Genomic DNA, 14,006 nt, shown 5'->3' with positions numbered 1-14,006 from the left:
CGTGTGAAGTGCTTTATATGCCTTTATTAAAAGTCTGCACTTTAAAATCATGGCAACACAGCTAATGTTTTAAAGCCATGGAGTTACATGGTCATATTAGGCTTTTAGCAAGATGTTATAACATTGGCAACAAGGCAGTGAATAGATGAGATGGGAATTTGTCTGGTGGGCAGAGACAAGACAGGAAGCCACTTTTGGGTAAGGGATGGTAAAAACCTGAAAGAAATATCAGAGAGGACACAGGAAACATCACAGTAGCTGAAACATTTAAAAGACAATTTGGAAGAAAATAAAACTAGCTCACGTTTGTAAATCATTACTACATGCCAGGCACTGTGAGATGTACTTTCCATGGGGCATCTTCTTTTATTCCTAAAAAGCACTACGAGGTAGCTACCATCATGATGGCTATTTCACAAACAAGAAAAACAAGGGAAGAAATTGTATGTACCTTGCCAGAGGTCACAGAGTGGTGGAGGTAGAGTGCGAACCCAGGCTGTCTAATTTTATGGGTTTGGCATGGAGGTGGGTTGCTTGGGAAGGGTTGCAAAGACATGAGAGAGGTCTAGGTGGCCTTCCAGGGTTCCAGATTGGGACAGTGGGTGGAAAGAAAATGAATGACCAGAGAAATCAAAAGCGGAATGTATTTGAGGAGACAGATAACATAACCTGTATTGAAATTGTTGAATATCAGATACCTGAGTAGCAATTACAAGGGGCAAGTGGAAATACTAGTTTAGCATGAAGGTGAGAGATCTGGATTAGAGATAAATGTTTAACTAATTAATTGGCCATTTAAACTATTACTGAAAGAAAATGCCCATTAAAAAATCAGCTGCATTAATTGAGAGAAAGAAAAAAAAGGAAAGAAGAGAGATTGAGAGAGATGAGGAAAGAAGGAAGAAGGAACGAAGGGGGCAGGGGGAGGGAGAAAAACAATCTATAGGAAATGTGCCAGACCACCAACCACAGAGATGCAGAGCCCCAGGCTAGAAAGCACTTGTCAAGCTACATTGAGGACTACTGGACCCAAAGGACACATTTTCTTTTTTTTTTTTTTTGAGTCAGAAAATAGGCCTAATGAAATGCAGGCTCCATTGTGAGCATGCCAGTGTGATCTGAGGTTGACAAAGAAAATGTCTTGCTAACCTCTGTGCTTGGGGCAGCCTCCAAAACCCTGAGATATTTGTTGCAATCCATTATTTTTCCCCACACAAAAGAACACTGCTATTCCATTTGAACTCTGTATTTGATCAGTTAATGAAGAAATCCAGTGTTTATTCTGAGACGCAGCTAAAGCCACATCTTGACTTATTGACTGTTCTGGCTTTGATGGAGCAAATTACATACCACCATGGAGCAGTCAGATGTGTGTGCCTCTCTGAGAACGGTCACCTCCCCCACTCCCGAGTACCTCTTTATTGATTCTGTAAAAAAAAAAAAAAAACCCACAGTATCTAAAATAAAACAAGGAAACCAGTCTTCATTTACATGGATGAAGTATTTTAAACTCTGTGCACTCCTTCTGAGTAATATTCTGCAACGCGAAGAGCTATTAATCCTTTTTTGAATGTTAACGAACCCCAAAAGCCTCTCCATCAATTTCATGTGAGGAGGGCTGGTGAGGGACGCTTTCCACAAACTTTAATTTTATAATAGAGTTCTTCAGTTCAAATGGGCTTTTGACCCAGCTAATTTAATTGTCTTTGTTATTGATAGCTGCAGAGCTGTAAATAAACTTAGTCTGAGAATGTGCTTGTGAGGTTTACTTTCCAAACAGCATTTTGGATGACCCTCCAAGTGGCAACGCTTCCCTTGTTTCTGCAAGGGTGTACTGTTTTTTATCAAAACCAGTATAAGTGGGTGATGTGAAGTGTTTATTATGACAGACGATGAGGCATCAAAGTGCTTTCTTCCCCCTAGAACCATGCTCCCTCTGGGCTCATCCAGGCCCGGCTCCATGACCACTTTGCCAGGGGAAAACACACACAGTTCAGCAAATTAAAAAAAACCAGTTTGCTGTACACTTCTGTTCCGCCTGATTCATCCCTCCCCTAACTCAGGGAGGGCGGTGGGTGGAAAGTGGCATGGAGGGGAGTGGTTTTTGCAATGGCAGGGTTAAAGGAGGGTGTCTGTGAAGAGTAAGGTCCCTTCCTCCCTGTCACCCGCTTTGAAGGTTGGTTGAGCCATTGGAGCTTCTGGAGCATGCGATAAACTTAGGGGAATAGTCTAATGCCTAAGGGGTATAGTCGAAGGGATGTAGCAAACATTCATATTCCACATCTTTCCATTTCTTGAGGGTTGGTTTTTTTTGTTCTTGTCGTTTTTGTTTTTTGTGTGTTTTGTTTGCTTGGACACTCTTAAAGAGAGTTGAAGAAATCATGGCACATTGTCATCCTGGTCTGGGGGGCCCTGCTCGTTTGCCCTCGAGCAGGGGGTTTGGTGCCCTCGTTTGGTGCAACAGGGAAGGAAGGAAGGGAGGGAGTGAGGGAGGGAAGGAGGGACCCTTCCCTGTTGCACCAATCTTTTCTCCCACTTCCCACCTCACTAACAAACAGGCAACCATTGAAGCATGTTCGATACGTACTCTTTCATCTCTATATATTCTTATAAAATATGAATTATGTGCATTTTAGTGGATACAAATGGAATTACGATCTAAATCTTATTGTTATTTCCTTGATTCACTGACTACTGTTTTTTAAGATCCATGTATGTTGTTGTACATACATTTAGTTGGTTACTTCTAAGTGCTCCATGGTATTCCAAAGGGTGAATCCACCATGTTTTACTTTTCCAGTCCCTCAAGTGGATAACTTGAGTGCCTCCAACTTCTCACCATCTCATAAAATCCCACACTTAAATGTCCTTGTATATATCTGTCTGCTTTTCCTCTTTGATATGTATCTAGAAGGTGGGTTGCTAGTTCCTAAGGCATACTGTGTAGCATTTGGTTTGTTTCGGCTAGAGTGGTTTCCAGAACTTCACCAATCTGTAGCCCACTGACCATAGACAATGGTTTCCCTGTTCCCACAGTCCCACCAATACTTAGTATTGTCTGGAATGGTGAGTTTAATATGTCTAATTACTGATGAATATGATAATCTCTTCATATGCTTGCTGGCCTTTTGAGTTTTCTCCTTTGTGACATGTTGATATATTTTGTGCATTTTTCTATCTGGTTCTTATCTTTTTCTTGTTGATTTTCAGGACTTTTTTGTATATGGTTTATGTAAGTTCCTTATAAATTTTTGAAGTTACAAATAACGTCTCCGAATCTGTTACTTGCATATTAATTTTTCTGTTCCTTCATGGAATAGAACACTTTCATTTTAATAAGATAAAATTAATAGTTTCTTTTGCTTTAAAAATCATCCTACATTATCTTCTATGATATTTATAGTATTATCTTTCACGTTTAGGTCTTAATCCTAAATAAGAGGAATGGAGGAGAGAGTTTTCTGAACAATCCTTCTTTCCCCATAGGTTTGTGGTGCCATTGAATTATATATTATATTGCTAATACATGTGACTTTATCACTAAGCTCTTATTCTGTTCCAGAAATCTATTTGTTTGTATTTATACCAATTCATGGGTGAGTTTCACTGCTATGGCTTTCTAACATATTTTAGTAATTAGTAAGTCAAGTTTCCTCTTGCCTTTACCTTTTCAAAATTGACTTTTTTCCCTTCCATATACAATTAAAATAACTTTATTAGATTACTCAAAAAATATCAAGCTGAAATTTGTTTGGAATTACATGTAACTTACAGATTCATTCAACTGTGTAACATCAAGTTGTCCTATTTAGGAGTATGCAATTTCTTTTGTTAATTAGTTCTTTCATTTTCTTAAAAATAGAAGTGTATTTTCATTTCCACGGAGAGTTTGTGTTTTCTTTGTTGATTCTTAAAACCTTTAAAGATTTTGATCCTATTTCAAATGGTATCCTATTGTTGGTTATATTTCCCATGTGTCTTGATTCAGTTGTCATCCCTTGCCCCCTTGGTTTTGGCTTATGTCTGAAAAAAATCACACATCAGCATTCTCCCTTCATAGAATGGCCAGTATTTTCTTTATCTAGTGTATTTAAAATCCACTGAAATCCAAAATCTGGCTGAAGTTGAAACTTTTATACCTGTGTCTACTCTGGGGTTTATAACAACAATGTTTTTATTACTAGAAAGATTTGAACTTTCTCCTAGAGAGCCTCAAATGCTTTTGTAAATATCACCCTCTAAATTAGCAACCAACTAAATGTACCTACAGCAATTCTAAGAGATAAGGTTGTAGGGAGTATGGGTAAGATGATGTCTTAACCTTAGTCATTTAAGGCCACATCTTGGCATCATTCAATGTACTAATCAGTGAGAATCATAGGTGAGCTTTTCAGCAATGGAGACAACTCCTGAATTAGTACAATCACCACATACACGTGCTTCTCCATGGGCTCAGAACATAGGAACGAGTGGCTGAAGCCAGACCGAGGTTCCTCTGAGGAAATATTTGCTTTGCCTGTATTTGTTTCAATTTTTACTCACACCGTTTTCCCAGCCAACCCTTTCTCTTTTTTTCTTTTTTCCAAATCCAGATAGAGAAAAAAAAAACAGTTAATCCAAAGCAAGCTGCCAAATATATTTTATAGGCTTCAATGTACCACTTAAAATGCCAGACTATTAAACATCAGACATAAAGTGCATTCACAGGGGCAATGACTGTAGGAGAAATGTTTGCACTAGTCTTTAGCCAACAATGTGTGATTTCACTGTCTGCAAGTATTATTTGCTCTCCGGGGAAAAATAAAAGATCTTTGACATTGTTGTCTTCTTCCTTGTCCTCTTCTCCCTCTTCTTCCTCTCCTCCGCCTCCACTTTCTCCTTCTCTTTCTCTCCTTCTACCTCTACCTCTTTCTCACTTTTCCCTTCCTACTCTTCCTAGTTTATAATGAACATTTTCAAAATGCAACAATAGAGGCAAACAAATTTTATGAAAGCATAATTATGACCATTTTTATCAATAAAATAATTTTATTTTATCAATCTCCTTTATCGAATAAGATTGATAGAAGAAATAAAAGGAAAATATATCTTCAAATTTTGTCTAAGTATAATTAGAAATACATTTTTAAAAATATAAAATAAAATGCATTTGTTATAGTATTTTTTAGGAATTAAATCAATTAATAGATGTGAGATGAATTAAAAAAATTTTTGGTATTTTTTTATTTCAAAATATTAATGGGGTATAAATGTTTTAGGTTACTTGGATCACTTTTGTAATGCTTGAGTCCTGGCTAAAGGTGTGTCCATCACCCAAATAGTGTTCATAGTACCTGTTAGGTAGATTTTTGCCTCTCATTTCCTTCCCCCCATCCCCATTGATTTCCACTGAGCTTTACTTCCCTCTGTGCACATGTGTGCTCATCAATTAATTCCAATTTAGTAGTGAGTACATGTGATATTTGTTTTTCCATTTTTTTTTTTAGCAATTTCAAGAACCTTTGTTGAAACCATCATTTAAATAGTATCTCAAGGGTGAAATGTTTCAGTAAAACCAATTTAACAATTCCAAATATATAAAAACATTTAAAAATTAATCTTGTTAAAGTTGATAATTTTATCTGTTATATTTTATAACAGATACTTTTATCTGTTACACTTTATCTGTTATACTCCCCCATTTTATCTGTTATACTTCATTGCACCAAATAAACAGAGAAGACTTTGTTTAATCATCTTTAAAAAAAGAAAATTGTATTCTTGAGATATTTCACTTAGGAGAATTGTCTCCACAAGTGCGTCTGTGATATTTTCTCTATAAGATGAAGACAAATGCTCACCACAAAAAATAAATATGTGAGGTAGTGATAGGTTATAATAATTAGCTTGATTTAGCCATTTCACAATGTATACATATTCAAAACATTATGCTTTACACTACAAATACATGCAATTTTTATTTGCTTATCAATTAAAGAATAAATTTTAAAAGATGAAGGCAAATATATCCTGATCACTTGGTCAAAAATCTATAAAGATAATAATTCTTCCCCATACCAGATTGCTACTTATACCACATTCTAATACATACACATTTGATTGTGTGTGGATTTTTCAGATTTATAACAATTTAGCTTTGTATTCCCTCTAAGCTTAAACCACTCAATTTGGAATGATTAGAAGGAAAGAGCATGACAAAGTAGAAGGGGCAGTTGCTGCAATGCAGACTTGGAAGATATGAAAGTTTTGAGGATAATTTTGTTTTTACAACTCATTCCAGCTGCCTGCTTATATACTGGGGATTGAACCTTATGGACAAAGGGTGGACGGACAATTAACCCAACTCTGCAGCATTTCAATATGTTCTGGCTTGAAGTGATGGACAGAGCAGATACTTTAAGGAAACCTCTCTGTAAGGACAACATTTGAGAAATAAAAGTGAACTTATTAAATAAAGATTACATCAATATCTTTCCAACTCAAGTACACAAGTTACTCTGTGTTCTTGGGATGGGTTATAGAACTCCAGAGGAGAAAGCCAACGATTTCAAATCATAAATCAGAAAGGTATCAAAACTGGAGAAAAATGACACCAACATATTTTAGTATATGTTTAGATCAGTGTTCAAGTACAGAAAAGGTTTAATCTAGTGAATTACTTCCTTTAAACAATGTGGAGTATCTTGAGGAGTAGGCACGAGGCAGAAATTCCAGGAATAAATCTAACAGCGTCAACTAAAGAAGTGGTTACCTCAGCCTCAAGAAAGAAGGTGGTGGATGACCAGGATGTTAAGGGACCAGGAAGCCAGTGCCTTAACTGTGGGCTCTCTGGACCACATTCTTCCTGCCACCTTCTGAGGGTCACAAAGCTGATGCCCAAACAACTGGCTGCAGAATCACATCATTACAGCTGCAAGCCAGCTCAGCAAAATGTGAAATAGATATCCCACCAAACCCCCAATACATACAAAAATAATGGACTGGATAATAGGACCCCTGCTTCTACTCTTGCTCAAAAGCCAAATGCGTCCATGGCTACGCCCACTAGCAAAAGTCTCCCACCTCACATTTGCTTGCCAGTTCTTGCATGGGTGCCTCTACTTAGTGGGAACCAAGCACTTGCAGAATCCAAGCTATAGGGCAGCCATACAATAAGGCATAACACAAGGGGATTAGAACAGAGTTGAATGAATCAATACCTACCGTATGCCACAGTATGTCTATTATCTGCAACTAAGCAATACAGATTTATGAGCATCTCACAAAAACTGCTGTGGAGGGAAGAGCCTATAAAATTACCAGTGAACAAAAATGACAGCAGCAAATTAGAGTTGCAACTTGTATTAATTTTAGATGTGTTAAATATTACTACACTACTCGTGTATATGTATATATATGATTTTAGTCAAGGTTAAACATTTTCAAAACTTTCTATGGGTTCACTCACCCCCTTGGTTCTCCTTTCCTTATTTTTCTCAAAAGTTCACTTAGTTATCACCCTATCATGGGAGGTTTCAGAAACCTAGCTGTCAAAGTGAGAGAGAACATATTGAATAAGAATCTTTTTATTAATCTAGAAGTTTACACTTCTAGAAAGATAGGGTCTAGACATCTGTAGCTTTATGCTTATCTTTTTTCTACCACATTGTATAGGACTTTTTTTTCTCATCAGTTAGAGGTATCCAGGTTGTCTCAAAACATATTTTCAAAAATGCAAAGTGAAGGCCTAATTATAGAAAGACACATAGGCCACCCACCCGCGGATTTAGAGACTAAGGCTGGGTGACCTGAGCTTGAGAGTAAGGGGGAGGGGTGTGACCTTCACAGGATCTGGCCTGACATGGGTGAGGGTAGCGTATTTGGCAAGAAGTAAGGTCAACATTGTCCAGTCCCCACTGTGGCCAATGCAGAAAACTGATTGGAAACTAAGTCAAAAAACACAAGTGCAACTCATGTCTGCAGAACCTGTCACCAATCCGGGGAGTCCCACTCATCACTTGGGCAGCACGTTGTGTGTTCACCGAGGTGAGGGTCTTCCTCCAGGTCATGAGCAAGAAGTTCATCATGTCCAAGGCTTTACCAAGCTCGATGTCAACTGCCCTTTGAAAAAATTGTGTTCATTTTAAATAGCCCAGAACACTCATAATCTCTGAAAAATGAGTGTGGGTGGACATGGTGGTCAAGGAAGAGGTTGTAAACAATGAAAATATTATACTAGTATCTGGGTGGCCTTGAGCATAGGTGCCACATTCACTTACTGTACAGCATACAAAGGGGGCTCCTATGCATGGTCTCCTTTAACCCCACAGTATCCCAAAGTAGAAGGCACAGAAGTTGTTATCTTCATCTGATAGATAAAGAAATGAAGCTCAGAATGCTTTTAAAACTAGTCAAAAGTCACAGCACTCATAAATAACAGAGCGTGGAGTAGAATCAAATTTTTCTAGCTCCAAGATCTGTGTTTTCTCAATGCACTGATTCTGTTGATGTACATCCTTTGTAGAGGGGGGAAAAAGCAAAGAAAACTGTATCACACAGTTGAATTTAATCAAAAGTGTTATTCTGACTACAATGGATTGAATTCAGTAAGTAAACTGCCTTGTTACAAGGAAGAGAATTTTTCAAACCTGAATTCAAACTTGTTTGAGTAGGACTATCTTGAAGCTATGTTATCATAAGAAAACAAATTTTTAGAAAAACATCAATGTCAAAGCAATGGCTGATTTGGCCAATTCAATTAAATTACCAGTTAATTACATGAGAGAAAAGTTTAAGGCTGGGAAAAGATGCAGCCAAGGTAGTTATTTGATGTTGTGAAATTGGATCAACAATCATCATATTTTCTTTTTTTTTTCACCTTTCAAATAATGGTGTTGGCACAATGCAGGAAAATAAACTCTGGACTACCAGAATTCTATATTAATGTTTTTCAGTACCTTATGTACCATTTATTAAACTGAATATTTCTATACCAAGGCTGAATTATGAATCTTGATTTTACCACCCTTTCCTCTACCTCCTGTGCTAGAAGATTAATGTGGATAATTTATTTGGCATTCATTTATTCATTTATTTATTCATTCCATACAGTTTTAAGCACATTGCTATGTAATGGGTACTGAATGATGGTTAGAATGAAAATTTAATGGTATTTCCTCATGAGGGAAAATATGACACTGTGGAACTGTGCATGAGTCAGAGATTTGGTGTTTCTTTCTAGCTCTAGGCAAAAGTTCTCAAGGAACCCCAAAGAGAACACTAAGACAAACATATCATTGGGAATATGGGCTATGATAATCAGGAAAGATTCTGGCTGGTTGAAGGCAGAATTTTCTTATGGTTAAGATGTTGGGATATAAAACGCCGGAAACAACCCAAATGTCTTTCTAAGGGTGAATGGATAGACATGCTGTGGTACATTCATAGAATGGAATAGTACTTGGCAATAAAAAGGCATGAACCACTAATTCCTCAACAACGTGGATGCATCTCTGTGAATTATACTACATGAAAGAAATCAGACTCAAAAGGCTAAATGCTGCACAATTCCATTTATATCACATTTTGGAAAAGTGAAAACTAAAGAAAGGGGACAGATCAGTGGTTTCTACGGGGGGGGGAGGAGTTGACTACATAGGAGCATGTAAGAATTTGGGGAGGTAATGAAACTCTTCTATATCTTGAGTGTGGTAGTGGTTACATGATTGTGTATATGTGTCAAAGCTCAGAATTGTACACAAAAAGGATGACTGTACATAAATTATACCTAACAAATGATATTAGGCTCTGGAATTTGATTTGTTAGGTTCAAGTCAAATCCTGCCTCTGCCATTTCTTATTTGTGTACCTTAGGCAAATTACTTTGCTTATTCAAGCTTGTTTTAGAGTCATCATTTATAAGTATCATAATAATATTTCTTCACTGAGTTGTCGTCAAGATTAAGTGAAATCATCTATGTGAATTGCCTAGCACAGTGCCTGACATAGATTTACTTTCAGCAAAGGGAAAATCCACATCCACAAGTTTCTGAAAATAGCAGAAACATATTGACCATTGCTGCCTCTTTGGCTATGCCAGTGATCTCTCCAGTCTTCCCTCATATTCACACAAGTTCTTCCAGAACCACAATTCATGTCCTGGGCTTCCCCATTTGCCACCCAGATCAGTATGGCTTCTGTGGGCACATACCACCATCCCAGCATCCTTTCCTTCTACTTTTGCCACTCACTGGTGCTCAGAATAGCTGGTTCCATGACAAGGTAATGGCAACCCCACACTGTGCTTGTCAAGGCCAGAAACACAGGGATGACAGTACACAGTTCAATCATCTCTCCCTGCTGATTTATTCATGATACCTGACTTTTTCTATTTTTTCCCTCATTTAAAATATCAAAGAATGTCATTTACAAACAAAAATAAGGAATACTTGGAATAATATAAGCAACTCCTTCCTTGTAAATCATTTCAAGGCACTGTATTATTAAGTCCTGAAAACTCTAAGCAGCATTATTTGGTAGTGTAAAGAGTTCAGTTATTTTGGAGGTCAAAAAAATTAAAATTGCTTTCTCCCAATATCAGGGCTAATTGTGAGGAACCATGGCATGGATCGACTGAAACAATGGATAGTGCCCAAATTTTCTACATGGTACAGTGCTTCATTTTGGAAAGCATTATCATTTCTTTTTCCAACAGATTGCTTTTCTAATTATATTGTGCTTATGTCATTGCCATTACTTTGCATTCTCTAAGAACTCAACAAAGGACAGTGCAGATGAGAGGTAGCAAAATGATCTTGAAATATACTGGATTCATCCTTGGGAAGTCATAAATCCCAATGCAAGATTTTACTTCTTCAACTTGTTTAGTGATGCCCAAACACTAAAGAGAAACGCATTCATATTATAAGCCTTCGTGTTATGTTAAAATGCAAATGATCTGGAGAGAACATATTCATCCTTATCAGTCATTTACAATATAGTGAAAACAAGTTTACTATTATTGATGGGTCTGGGATGGACAAAAAAGAACTTTGGGCAACTATAGGGGGGTGAGGAAGATGTATTTCTAAAGGTTCTAATGATATAGAAAGAAGACGCTTGGGTTACTAAAGCCCAACTTTCCCTACATACAGTTGTCAATGTTTTCAACCCTGGCTCATAAAAAGGCTTTTAAAAAAATTTTATTTTTAATTATAGGTGCATAATAGTTGCATATATTTATAGGGTACAGGTGATGTTTAATCCAGACATACAATGGAAATTAATCAAAACAGGGTTATTGGTATATCTATCACTTCAGGCATTTATTATTTCTTTGTGTCAGGAACATTCCAATTCCACTCTTTTAGTTATTTTAAAGTGTATGCTAACCTAGTCAATTATAGTCACTTTGTTGTGTTATCAAATATTGTCCATTCTATCTAACTATCTAACTATATTTTTATTCCCATTGACCATTCCCACTTTATGTCCTCTCCCCACTATCCTTCCCAGCCACTGGTATTATCATTCTACTTTCCGTCTCCATGAGATCAATTATTTATAATATTTAGCTCCCACATATGAGTGAGAACACGTGAGATTTGTCTTTCTGTGCTTGGCATATTTCACTTAACATAATGTTCTCCAGTTCTACTCACATTGTTGCAAATGGCAGGATTTAAATCTTTGTTATGGCTATATAACATTCCATTGTGTACTTGTACCACAATTTCTTTATCCATTCATCCATTTTGGATGCTTAGATTGATTACAAATCTTGCCTATTGTGAATAGTGCTGCAATAAACATGGGAGTGCAGATATCTTTTCAATATACTGAATTTCCTTCTTTTGGATATATCCAGCAGTGGGATTGCTGGGTCATATGATAGTTTTATTTTTAGTTTTTTGGAGTGGTATGGAATCTCCATACCACTCTGGATAGTTGCAATAATGGACGTTCCCACTAATAGTGTAAGAGAGCTCCCCTTTCTCCACATCCTTGTCAGCATTTATTATTGCCTGTCTTTTCAACAAAAGCCATTTTAACTGGCTTTTAAAAAATATATCTCATTGTAGTTTTGATTTGCATTTTTTTAATTGGATTATTTGATTTTTTTTCCTATTCCGTTTTGGGATTCCTTATATTATATATCCTAGTTATTAATCCCTTGTTAGATGGGTAGTTTGCAAATATTTTCTCCCTTTCTATGGGTTGTCTCTTCCCTTTGCTGATTGTTTCCTTTGCTGAACAGAAACTTTTTAGCTTGATGTAATTCCATTTGTACAATTTTGCTTTGGTTGCCTGTGATTTAGGGTTATTATTCAAGAAGTTGCTTGGTCAGATCAATGTCCTGAAGCATTTGCTCAATATTTCTTTTAGTAGTCTCGTAGTTTCAGGTCTTGTATTTTAAGTCTTTACATATTGATTTAATTTTTGTATATGGTGAAAGATAAGTATCCAGTTTCAGTCTTCTGCATATTGATATACAATTTTCCCAGCATCATTTATTGAAAAGACTGTCCTTTCCCCATTGTATGTTCTTGGCAACTTTGTCAAAGATAAGTTCACTATAGACGTATGGATTTATTTATGAGTTATCTATACTGTTCCATTGGTCTGTGTGTCCATTTTTATGCCAGACATTTTGGAGCTTCTTTCTATCTCCTTTCCTTTCCTTTCCTTTCCTTTCCTTTCCTTTCCTTTCCTTTCCTTTCCTTTCCTTCCCTTCCCTTTCCCTTTCCCTTTCCCTTTCCCTTTCCCTTTCCCTTTCCCTTTCCCTTTCCCTTTCCCTTTCCCTTCCCCTTCCCCTTCCCCTTCCCCTTTCCCTTTCCCTTCCCCTTCCCCTTCTCCCTTCCCCTTCCCCTTCTCCCTTCCCCTTCTCCCTTCCCCTTCCCCTTCCCCTTCCCCTTCCCCTTCCCCTTTCCCTTTCCCTTTCCCTTTCCCTTCCCTTCCCTTCCCTTCCCTTCCCTTCCCTTCCCTTCCCTTCCCTTCCCTTCCTTTCCCTTCCCTTCCTTTCCTTTCCCTTCCATTCCTTTCCCTTCCTTTCCCTTCCCTTCCTTTCCCTTCCCTTCCTTTCCTTTCCCTTCCTTTCCTTTCCCTTTCTTTCCTTTCCCTTTCTTTAGGACCTCTTTTTTTTTTTTATCTGTGACTTTTGGGGGCTTGACTATTAAATACCTTGAGGTAGACTTGTTTGGCTTAAATCTGCTTGGTGTTCTATGATCTCCTTGTACCTGAATATTGATATCTTTCTCTAGGTTTGGAAAGTTCTCTGTTATTTCTTTCAATAAACTTTCTACTCTAAGCTAAGACGCTTTTAAAAATATATAATTGGAAGTTGACTTTACATGGAAATGTTTTTGAATTTTTTACCACGTAACTAGTTACATAGTCTCATTTGATATAATATAACCTTACTTGAGGCTTTCTGGAATGTGCACGCATGCACATAAACACACACACATACACACACACACACACACACCCCTCTAAAGACTCTTTTGCCTCTTTTATAAATAGAGGAAAGTTTAATCTCTCTTATTATCTGTAACCTATTCATAATCTAGCATTTGGGTTGATTGTTAGTGGTAATAGAAGAGGAATACACATAGATAACAATGTGTTTTAATCACCACACACCTCAGTTTTATTTCAATCATGTGTCAAAGGCTTTTATTCTTGGAAGAAGAGAGTTTTCTGGCAAAAATATTTTTATGGCTTGCAGAGTAAATGTAAATAATTTGGGGCATACCTACCTGTAAGAACAGTATAATATTCATTATTTGGTAGACTCCAAAGATGGTTGACAGCAATTTTTCCCTCCCTGTTCAAGGACTCTGCTCTACCTGTCAAGAAGCAGAGTATGCTTTCCCCTCCTCTTGAATTTAGATGGGAAGGATGACTTACTGTGACCAACAGAGTGTGGTGAAATGATATTTGGGAATTATGAGACCATACCTTAAGAAGACTGTCAGACCATGCTTCTTCCCTTTTGGAAGCCAGCCACCAAGTAAAAAGTCCAGGCC

The sequence above is a fragment of the Microcebus murinus genome, chromosome 12 (assembly GCF_040939455.1).
Source record: "Microcebus murinus isolate Inina chromosome 12, M.murinus_Inina_mat1.0, whole genome shotgun sequence".
Lineage (NCBI taxonomy): Eukaryota > Metazoa > Chordata > Mammalia > Primates > Cheirogaleidae > Microcebus > Microcebus murinus.
This window is presented reverse-complemented; position numbering follows the sequence as displayed.